Genomic DNA, 12,321 nt, shown 5'->3' with positions numbered 1-12,321 from the left:
AGCTGGACTAATGTGAATGAAGGAAGCTTCCCTTTTTGTGTTTTCTAGGCATATTAAAGGCTATTTTGACTTTCAATATGTGTAGTGGCTTTCTAGGTTTCTAGGAGTATGCATGTTATAGTCTTCTATGCACCTAGAAGACTACCCTTCCATTTATTTCTTTTGACTAGTATATTTTAAGAACCTTGTTTAAAGGTGTTTGTAATTCATTTGAAAGATACCAGTCCCTCTTTTGGACAATTCTGCTCTTCCGTTGTTGCATCCTTTTCATGAGTTTACATTGTATGAGGCTCATTCTCAAGATTGTTTCCAATGGTACCTACAAAAGAATTCAAAAAACTAGAGGAAAAAGAAATATTATGAGTGTTAGAGTGAAAGAACTTCATCTCCCTCATTATTTTTCTTTTCTCTCGTGTTCTTTTCAATTCCATTCTCTTGTTTCTTTTGTGGCAGCCCACTCATTCCAGTCAACCCGGACTTCCCATTTTGCATGGCATTACACTCCCCTATAGGCATAGAAGAGACATATGCACTATTGGGATTTTCTCTCGGAAGTGGGAATAGAAAGAGAGGCCATCCTTCCTCATCCATGGCATACCTTATCCAATCTCGTACATTTGCAACATCGTGTTTTCGAAACCAGGGCTGTCCAAAGCATAAGTGACTTATTTTTAGGGGAAACACATCACATCGGACCGTTTCAACATAATCTCCATGAAATATTACCACCTTGACTATCCACTCAACTTGACACCCATTATAGTCATATGGATATCTCTTTTTAACCCATGTCAAATTCAACCAATCAGCTGCATAAGGAGAGATAAATGTGGAGTCACACAAATCGTCAAGATCTAGATCAAAGCCATTATACCCACAAACATTCACCTTTAATTTTTGAAACCTTGGCATAGGCAGTCTCTCTCCTTTTCTTGGAAATAGTGGTCCTCTTCTTTGTGTAAGCCATCTAGTTCTTACTTCCGATTGAACGACTTTAGTCCTCATTGCATCTTGGGCCATCGTATCTGCATAAAAAAGCTCAAAGAAAATGTTATGATTTAGAAATCACCACACTCACTCCCTTACTTTATTTGGGTGGCGCTCGGTTCACTCAATGATACAATAGGTTTGGTTCACTTCGTCTTGTAGTACTTGGCTTCCTCGGAATTGACCAACTCCTATTCAATCTCCCAAATTATACAAAAGATGCTACCTCTTCGGGATTAGAGTGAGATTATGGACTCTATAGTCAGACGACTCTTTTAATTGTGGCGCACTTGAGTCAAACAATTCATGACCAGTTAAAACGAGAAAAGCATGAAAGAATTAGCACGGAAAAAGTTATAGCTCAAGAACTAGTAAACTTTGAGTAGGTAATTACTCAATGGATACTAGCTAGAAGTTATGTCACAAAGAAAGGATTAAGAAGCTTCCCAATCCCCCTTAAAATGTGCAAGGCTGCCCCCTAAGTCTTACTAATTAATATCCTTTGACCAACTTGTCTTGGAATTTAATTACTATAAGTTTCAATGTAGCTTCTCGTCTTCCCAAAAGATGATTAGGGACTTGCACACTTGACTTCTCGTTTTCCTAAGAGGTGATTAGGAACTTGGACACTCTTTTCTCAAGGTGACTATTAGTCTTCCCAAGAATTGACTTGGGAACTTGTATCAATTAATGGTTTGACTATTTGTTTGCCTCTACACCCTTTCGCACACCCAAACTAATTTTTGACTTCTCCTAACGAGTGCAGCCCCCTTCTACACGTTTTGGAGGGGTTCAATGCACCAACTCCTTGGGAATCAACTCTTGACTTGTACCTTTGACTTCCAAAATAGCTTTCACACTCCCTAACACCTTAAATTCTTAACTTATCACCAAAATTAGATCAAACAAAGTTAATAAATCGGAAATTATCAAGAACACACATGAACATTCACAAAATATTTATGAACACTTAAGAACACAGTATTTAAAACATTTCAAATGATATACCAAAATTACCATCTTGATGTCTAGTTTCCAAATATCACCATGGATCACCCAAAACACCTAAACTAATGGCACGATTGGAGACTTTAAAAATAATAGATCATGAACGTTTTCTTGAACATATGAACATCCAAGAACACAAGTCTTCAAACACCAAAAATCAGATTCACCAAATAGATCAAGAACACCGAACTACTCCAAATCTTTCTAATTTTTGGATTCTTGCCCTTCTTAACTAGGAGAAATCAACCCAACAACTTTCAACCCTCAATTTCAACCTCTTCTATAAGACTCACTTTGACTCTTCAAGTTTCAATGTCTAACAATGGCGGAAATTGAAAATCTAACTTCAATTGACTCAAAACTTCAGATTTAGAACCTAAGGATTCTAAGGAACTCGAATCTAACACTAGAATCAACAATAAAACAAGGAATTCAAACGAATTTTGGATTTTTTTTTCAGATTTTTTTTTTTTGTGAATACCAAACCCAAGACTAGATTTGTTAGAACAAATCTATACTTGATCTTCTTTAACACTAGTCATTCAAGACTAAAGGGTTTCAATAATATTCAATATTCAAAGATAGGTATCTTTCAAATGAATTACAAGCACCTTTAAATAAGGTTCTTAAAATATACTAGTCAAAAGAAATAAATGGAAGGGTAGTCTTCTAGGTGCATAGAAGACTACAAAATGTATACTCCTAGAAGCCTAGAAAGCCACTACACATATTAAAAGTCAAAATAGCCTTTAATAAGCCTAAAAACCATAAAAAGGGAAGCTTCCTTCGTCCATATTAGTCCAGCTCCTCATGTTTTCACTAGAGCTTCTAGAAGTCCTAATTTGGGCTGCTAGACTTGTTCTTTCTGTGGGGCAGATCTTAGGCTTCAATCCACATCCTTTCGGGTTGTTCTCACTAGGAGCAGAATTTGAGTTGAAATCTCTAGGTGTGAATAAGCTTGAAGCGGAAAAGGAAAGTAGAATGGCGGATGCTAGTTCTAGTGTCTATTACTTTACTTATTGTGATCCTTACATGGATCACTCACATGAGATAGACTATACCAATTCCTTAGCTTGAAATGTGAAAGTGAATCCTGGGATAGTAGTCACGATCTTAGAGGTAAAATTCTTCCTTTTGATAAGTTTAACTGCTTATTTGACTTTTTTGTGAGTTCTTGTCAAATGAAAAGACGAGAGAAGTATGAGAAATCTGGTCATTACACACGGTTTGATCCCTTTGATGTTTCTAAGATCAATGATGGCACATATTCTTACCTCATAATTCATGCTTCTCTAGAGTACTCTTGTAGTAATTGGATACATCATTGGCACTCTTGTTTGTTGTTACTATTTGAGTTACTAGTAGATATGCTTGAGACATATGCTAAGTTTGATGTGTTGACCATATTTGTTTTTGACCCCGGAATTGATCATAAGGTTTATAACTTGTTGGAATTGATGACTTTGGGGTGGGCTGGTACATTACTTCAGTATTGGGAGTTGAGTTATTCTACTTGTTTTGTACTTATCCTTGGAAAGAATTTAGTGTATTTTAAGGTGAATCAGGTGGAGAGCCATTGGAAAGGGAGGTAACTAGGACTAGTTCTTCTAGTTATTGTCCAATTGTTATTCAAATTGTGTTTTCTTTCTATCTTTGTTATTTTTCTTGCATCAGAGCATATGCTATGAAATAGGTCTGTCAACACGTTCCATAATCCATCACAAAAGCAGGCTCAAGTCAGAGTCCGGTGAATGAACGGGAAAAGGGATGATGAAACAGGTTCATGAACATGTTCTATCTCAGACAGTACAGAGCTTCAGAGGCGGACAAACCAAGTGGATGAAATAGGTTCATGAACATGTTCCAGCACATGTCCTACAACAACTAGGATTTGCAGTTTTATGGTAAAAACTTGGCGGTCAAGATTACAGGATTCCTTGCAATAATTAAACAAGGTTCTTCAGACTCATACAAGGACAATGAAGTCGATCCAAAAGGCAAGAATCGCAATTCAACACAAACCCTATTATATCACATGGGCCTACTCGAACAAGGTTTTGTGTTTGCCGACTTGGTTGTGCACTCAAAGCTATATTTATCCAAGTCTTACCAAGAAGAAGGTTTGCGCACCCACAAAGAGAGATTTCAGAATATTGAGCAATCAGCGAAGATATCAAGAATATTTAGAATCTTGGCATGCGTCCCTGGTACGAGAAGAAGATTGAAGAAGCTATACAATAGAGTTTATCTTTTACAGTTCTTGAGTCTAGAAAACTTGTATTAGGTTAGTTATCGAGTTGTATCTTTATCCGTTTTCATAGAAGCATACAGTTAGATACAAAACGTTGTAAATTCAACATCAAGTTGGCGGTCAACTTGAAGGTTGCTTGATAGTCAGAGGTTGATTGGTAAGATAGGGATTAGAGGTTAGTTCCTAGGTTACAGAGTTTGTAACTTGAATTTGTAGACGCTCACCGTTGTAGTGGAGTTTTGGGGAATATCCAACAAAGGTGTAGATTGTGGTTTTTATCGCCTTGTGAGCAGGGTGGTTTCCAGATAAAATTCATGTGTTCATTTCTTACCTATTGTTTATATTCTGCAAGACGACAGCATAGAACAAGTAAAGTAACGAGTTCCATCCTTAGGCGAAAATTGGATATTGCATAGGATATGAAGTAGGTCGTGCAACACAATAAGTGGTATCAGAGCAGGTTTTCCTCAAGGAGGCTAACACCTCAGGAGAAGATCATGATGAGTGTTGCACCACCATCAAGGATGCAGTAAGTAGAACTTAGACTCCTCAATCAAGCTCTCAAGATAAATTTCAAACCCAAAAAGGGAAAGAGTATCGACACACCACAAAAAGGAGGACACTTTAAGTGCGAGAAGACTGATCACAGAATCAAAGATTGCCCGCTATGGGAAATCGAATGGAAGAGAGAAAAAGCAGAAAAGGAAAGGTTGACGGATCCACTCAATGATCAGAAGAGCAACGACGGTGTTGAAGATAAATAAAATCCTTCAACACTCATGGCTGACAAGGAGTCAAACTTAGAAAAGGACTTAAGGTTAAATATTCTTGATCTAAAAGACAAGTTAGATCCCTTCTCTAAGGAGAAATACATATCCCTAATCATCGCTCTCCTGGATGAACATTATGACATGACCACAACTAGAGTTGAGTCGTTTAATGCCCTCTCCAGACTGAAAAACAAGTTCATGAAAAGTGTAGCCAGCAGTAATGTTACACCTAGTAGTTTCGTCCATTGAGATTCGTTAGACGTTAGTTGTCCTAATCGCGAAAACGGGAGTTACGTTAGGATTACATGTTCCCATATTATGGTTATAGGGGTTTAATCCCATGAAATGAGCTATGGAAGGATTTAAGAACAAACAAATAAAGGAACTGAGTTTGTGGGAACTTTGGTAAAACTTGGAAAAAATTTCGGATAGAATTTTGGTCCAAATTGGTGGGGGCATATCTTCTATAATATGAGGAGTTTTGGTGTTTTTCTTTTGTCCAAATTGAAGTTCATCAAGTCTAGTTTCCAACGCAACAAACCTCTTGCCAATGTGACGTCTGAGTAAAAGGTTATGGCTATTCTACAATAGACTGTTTGAGTAGAAAATTTCTGCGGACCATTTGACGGCCGCGGGAATTTTGACGCCCCGCAGAAAATTCTGCGGTCCGTCAAATTGACACAACCCAGCCTCAAATGGTCACAGTGACCCATATTTTACTGGGCAGTTATACGAACCATTTTGACGGTCCGTAGGAATTTATACGGCCCGTCAAAATGGGCGCAGAATTGCCCGACGGGAGTTTAAGTTCCGCTTTATATATTTCGTTCCACTTCATTTGGACATATTATTTTACCAAACCAGATCCAAAGGCTCTCTAAAAACCCTATCTTCCACTCCATAAACTAATCCAAGCCAAAATCCAAGAGAGATTAAATATCAATAAGCAAGAATCAAGATACATATGTGCTAGAGGTCTTGCTAGGGTTAATAAGCTCCAAGAATTCTTTGGATATTGAAGCTAAGGTTTTCATATAAGTTGACAGCTTGCTCCAAAGCACATTCTTATGAGATCAAAGGTTAGTTTTCATACTTATTACATATTATCAAGAATGTTTATTTGTTGAACAACTTGGGTAGAAGGAAAAAGTGGAAGATGAGTTCTAAATGTAGTTTTTATGAGGTTTTTGAGTAGTAAGCTAACTTGAGTTATGATTCTTAGTATAATATGGGTATAATATTGCTATGGAAAGTAATAATGGTGATGAAAATGCATTATATGAAAATGTGCAAAAATAGGTATGAAGTTGCTAGCATAAGTTAAACACGAGGATGAATTTTGAAGGCTAAATCGAATGTGAATACTTGATTATGATATTGTGGATATTATGGTGGTTGTTTGGGAGTTGTTTTGTGATATAGTGGAAGTTGACGAAATAGGGGAAATGATGTCCAATTTTCTCTAGCTTTAGTCATGTATGCTAAGCTATCGATTTTCTAATGAAAGTATAACTCTAATGAAGGTAGAAACGTGAGCATTGAAGGAGAACGTGCAAGTGATAGAATAGTTGAACGGAAAGGTATGTAAGGCTAACCCTTATTTCATAAGGCATGATTCTTTGGCCAAATATCTAATCTTCTATGAGCCTATGATGTCCTCCAAATGATGCTATCTTCAAAAGCTACTAAGCTCATGATTCTCGATATGTTACGATTGTACTAAATTCCTCATATGACGAGTAATCCTCTAAGGATTTATGTAATGAACGACGATAGTAATGATGCTAAAGATGCTTATGAGCTTTTATGTATATGTGTCTATGTATGACTATTATGAAACCCCGAGCTTATATGGCCGGGTAGAATATATATGTATTGCGCGTGCACCACTGCAGTTGGGTACGGATAACCTTGAGCCTTGGTAGGGCCAGGTATATGTAACCCTGAGCCTTGGTAGGGCCAGGTATGTATAATCACCGAACCTAGCCATGGTCGGGTACGCGAAACACCGAACTTTCGTGGTCGGGTATGCTATGTAAATGATATGTATATGAATATGAATATGATTACGGATACGAAATGTAAATGAGTACGGATATGGATGTATGTACACAATCACGCATTAGAAATGGAAAGTCCCTATAAAAAGCAAGTAAGTATCCATGACGTTGGATCTACTACCTCCCATCTTATGCTCTTTCTTATGTTGCTTATTATGCTTCTATAATGATGTTGATCATGCTTTACATACTCAGTACATTCTTCGTACTGACGTCCTTTTGTTTGTGGACGCTGCGTCATGCCCGCAGGTGGCCAGGGAGACAGACTTGATTCATAGCTTTATTACTCAGGGACTACATAGCGGAGCTCCATTTCATTCAGAGTTACAGCTTTTGGTATTTATTCTCTTGTGTACATATTTATGGGCATAGCGAGGTCCTGTCCCGCCTATATGATATGACATACTCTCCTTAGAGGCCCGTAGACATGTGTATATGGTTAGATGTATTTGGCCTTGTCGGCTAGTCTTGTGTATATCATTTTGTTAGCCTCGTCGGCTTATGTACATTGATATGGGCATTGTTATTGATGGTGATATATATATATATATATATATATGTATCGTTGCCCAATGAGATTAGTATGAATAATGGATGGAAAGTATGAATTAGCTATGTGGCTCACCTAGATGTAAATGTGAAAGTATGATAAGAGGTGCCCGGGTTAGCACCAGGTGCCCATCGCGGCCCTCCGGTTGGGTCATGACAAGTAAAAGGCAAAAAGGGAAAACCACTCCCTAAAAGAACAAGTTACTCAACCAAGTTCACCCGTCATAGCTCTCCAATCTGAAGTCCTAGGGCTAACCATCAAGATTGAATCCATGAATATCAGTGACAACCAATTCAAAGCGGAAGCTAATTTGAAAAGGACGAGAAGGGAGCTGCATGAAGAAAGGGAAAGCACTAGAAAGATCAGCATGAGTTAGTAAGCAGAAGTTGATCTAGAAAGAGCAAATCATTAGACGCAATCATCTCCACTACTCTCAAATCCCACCAGCCGGATACACAAAAAATCCACTCAACTAGGGTATGATAAAGTCCTAACTCAGGAAATCACAAGGTGAAATACCAAGACTGTCAACAGGGTTGAAGAGCAAGTCCTTAAAAGAAGTGCCCAGATGGATAAATAAGGGATCAATTAACTCAGGTATTCAAAGAAAAGGGGCCCAAATCTGCATGGGTTCTTATAACTAACCCTTGAATGTTTTTACAGGTAGGAGGAGCAGAAGGAGGCATGCTAAATCAACACTTAAATAAAGCCTTCTCAAAAGCAAAAATTATGAAAGAATACAAACTCTACTCGCTCAGTTTGAGAAAAGAATATTCCATGTAAAGACTAGAAGGGCATGATGATAGGGGGAACTTGTACAAAAAAGGAAATAATCATGATTGCATTAGTATCTCATAAGTTGGGTAGAACAAATACTATAGATCATGTTATGCCTAAATTGAAAAAAACAATATTCTACTCAGTCTTGTACATTCACTTGCATGTCCTATACCATGTTAGATATCTATCTCATAAGATATAATGAATCGTGAATGTCACACAAATTAGTCTGGATGCTGAAATTGATGAGAGTCCATCCTTGTCTATTAAATAAACGTACAGACCGAGAAAAGTGTCTTTTATTTTCTTGAATAGAAGTGTGCAACCATCATTTTTCAAAAATTAACCCCACAATAAAAGAATTACCCCTTTTGAAACTATCAATACATTCTTGTACCAATATAAGTCTCAAGCACTTTACAACAAGCGACCCAGTCACATCCAAAGATCATTACCCTCTTAGCAAAAACAAAAAAAAATTGTTCTGTACTCTGTCTTTCCTCTCAAATTCTTGCTCTACTTCCATGGAACAACAAGTTTCTACCTCTGCTTCTCCTCAAAAGCCCCAAACCTCTGCTCAAATTGCTCACGGCCCTGTCTCTTTTTCTACTGTGATATTGTCAAGTCCAAATATCCCTGAGTCATCCTTCACAGAAAAGCCTAAAAATACGGTTCAAACCTCTAACCCACAAGTCCAAAACCCTATGAGAACCAAGGCTCTGCGTGTCGGGCTGATGAACTAATTCATTATGATGACTCTCAACTTGATCCATCTTTGGTATCTTTCTCTGATCATTCCGATGCTCTGGAGACATCCTGAGGTTTATTTGAAATTAAAGGATTAGAATGCAAGAGCCTAGTGTGCAAAATGTAAAAATTACAAGGAATATACTATACATGCCCTCTTGAAAAAATAACCCCAATTTTTGTACCAAAGGTAGTGATAGTAGAACAGACAGGAGTAGCTCATGTAGTAACGTCAGTTGAGGAATTGGGCTTTGAAGAGGACAAGCTTGAGAAAGAGCCAGAAGAGGAATGCATTCAGGGGAGCAGTACTGAAAAGCCTCCAGCATCACCTACGAAGGTAAATGAGGCAGAAGATCGAGTAAGTTTGCTGGTGTTGGTAACAATACAGAGGAGATGGAGGAAGTAGTGAAAACCGCAAAATCAATAGAAGAAGTAGTGGCAGAGGTACTTGGTGAATGTGATATAAAGGAGACTGAATTAGAAAAGGATCTTGAAAACCCAGAAAATGCCCAGGAAGAATAGCTGCCAGTTGATAACCTAGTGCCAGTGAAACAGGTCAATGAACCTGGTCAAACGCAAGAAAAGGATATACAAATAGAACATGTAATCCAACCTGATTCAGATAAGGCTGACACTGAGAAAGAAAATAATGATGATGATGAGGTACACATTACTAAGTTTGTGGTAAAGAAGGTCAAATCTAGGCTTAGAAAGGCATCAGGTGAGCCTGTTCTAAAGCCAGATAATGAAGGGGTTGAGGAAAGAGGCTCCTCAACAGAACGAAGAACCCCACATACCAGGGGGCAGAAGAGGAAGGCTGAGGAAGAGATGACAAAGGCAATGCAGGTAAGCATAAGAAGCACTGCCTCAAGAACAAGGCATACTAAGCTTGAGTCAGTAACCATGACTGAGTCATCAAAAGAGACCGAAGCTACTGAGAAGGATAGAATAAGAAAAGGCAAGTAGGTAGAAACTCCAAGATCCCAACCATCTGCCAAAAAGAAAAGGGTTGAAAAGTTTGCGTTAACAAAGAAGAAAACTCAGGTTAAGCAAAGGGATGTGTCAACTGAAAACGATGGGCAGAAATCCTCTGGGTCAGAACATCAGGACTTCAAGGACATTGAAAATTACTATGACTCTGAGGACTTGAAAGATCCAACTAAGAGTACAATATTGATGATCAAAAGGCAGTCTGTACTGAGAGGAAGAGTAGTCACAAGGCATGAGGGACCTGAAATGGATGCACTGCTGGAAATGATTGAGTACCAAGGGTGGAGTAACTCGTTTCTTCAAAAATATGAAAAAAAAAAAAGATGTGCAAGAAACAATTTATCGAGTTTTATGTCAATGCCACTTTTTAAGGAGAGGAACTCATCAGCAATGTAATGTGACTTAAAATAGCATTTAATGCTCAAAAGCTGGGAAACATTCTGCATGTACCCATAAGGGATGGGCAAGGTATGCAAAGAATGAATGGACATCATTTTAAGGAATGGAAAATATTGTGGATAGAGCTAGGAAGCTCTTAAATAACCCAGCAGCCAAGCAGCACTAGAGAGTACTGAAAAAAGAGATGCCTAAACTCTATCAACGATATTTTGAAGTTGTTCATCGCATGATTGTGCCAAAGAAGGAAGGAAGGAAGAGGAGAGGCAAGTTATTTAGCTATGGCGCTCATAGGGCTTTTTATACTAAGGTCCAAATAAATTTGCCTAGTCTTATGCTTCAGCATATGCATAGGATTACACTTTAGGAGAATAGAGGTCATGGACTGGCATATGGGTTTTGGTATGCTGAAGTTTTTTATTATTTTAAAATTCCCATCGAAGTATGGCAGTATCAGGCGGTGGAGGATGTCATTAGGACTGTGGAACAGGTTGATCAACCAGTTCCAGTCGAAGACGCTAGTGAGGAACTTCAAATCTTTTGGGATCATGTAGCAGCAAAGGAGATTGAGATTGTTCCATTGAAGTATAAGCATCACTATGAATTGTGTATGTTACAGGAAAAGTATGAATGCGAGCAAGAAGCTCTGGATACTCAGATCTTGAGCCTACAATCAGCATTGGATAAGGAGAATAAGGAAAACACTGAGTTTATCCAGAAATTGGTCGCTGTTTTTGCTAAAGAACCCTTTTCTACCTCCAAACCATCCTCCTAGAATCCCTTAGTTAGCTCCACTGCTTCACTCTTAAAATTGTTTTGAATTTCAGTTCTTGTCTAATTGGTATGTATGTTTAATGACTCTGATGGTGTTCTCTTTCATTGATAACGAATACAGTCTGGCTTTCGTACATCTCTATGTTGATTCTGTGATAAGCATATTCTAAAGACTTGGCGGTCAAGATTATAGGATTCCTTGCCATAATTAAACAAGGTTCTTCAGACTCATACAAGGACAATGAAGTAGATCCAAAAGGCAACAATCCTACTTCAACACAAACCCTATTATATCCCAAGGGCCTACTCGAACAAGGTTTTGTGTTTGCCGACTTACGGTGCACTCAATGCTATATAAATATAGATCCAAGTCTTGCCAAGAAGAAGGTTTGCGCACCCATAAAGAGAGATTCAGAATATTGAGCGATCAACGAAGATATCAAGAATATTCAGAATCTAGGCGTGCATCCCAAGTACAAGAAGAAGATTGAAGAAGCTGCAAAATAGAGTTTATGTTTTACAGTTCTTGAGTCTAGAAAAATTGTATTAGGTTGGTTATCGAGTTGTATCTTTATCCTCTTTCATAGAAGCACACAGTTAGATATAAAACGTTATAAATTCAACTTCAAGTTGGAGGTCAACTTGAAGGTTGCTTGTGTCACGACCCAACCTAGGGCCATGACAAGTGACCGAGCTTATCCTGCCCGATGACCCAACTTATATTACTTATTCTCAAATATGGCGTTCAATAGATTTTTTTTCAACTAAATCTGAAAGCTGTAAATAAAATACCAAAGTCGACACGTAACTCAAAACATCTCAAGCATGTTTACATATATATATATACATGGCATAGGACAAGGCGAGCCAAAGAGGCTACCACCACTTCTGTACAATAAAACAATGGCCGACAAGGCCAAACAGTAACCATGACACCCACGCTGTTCGCAGACTTCTAAAGAGTATGACCTGCAATAAACAAAGTTATACCAAAACAGGAACAGTCTC

Source organism: Lycium barbarum, chromosome 10 (genome assembly GCF_019175385.1).
Source record: "Lycium barbarum isolate Lr01 chromosome 10, ASM1917538v2, whole genome shotgun sequence".
In the NCBI taxonomy this organism is placed as follows: Eukaryota; Viridiplantae; Streptophyta; class Magnoliopsida; order Solanales; family Solanaceae; genus Lycium; species Lycium barbarum.
This window is presented reverse-complemented; position numbering follows the sequence as displayed.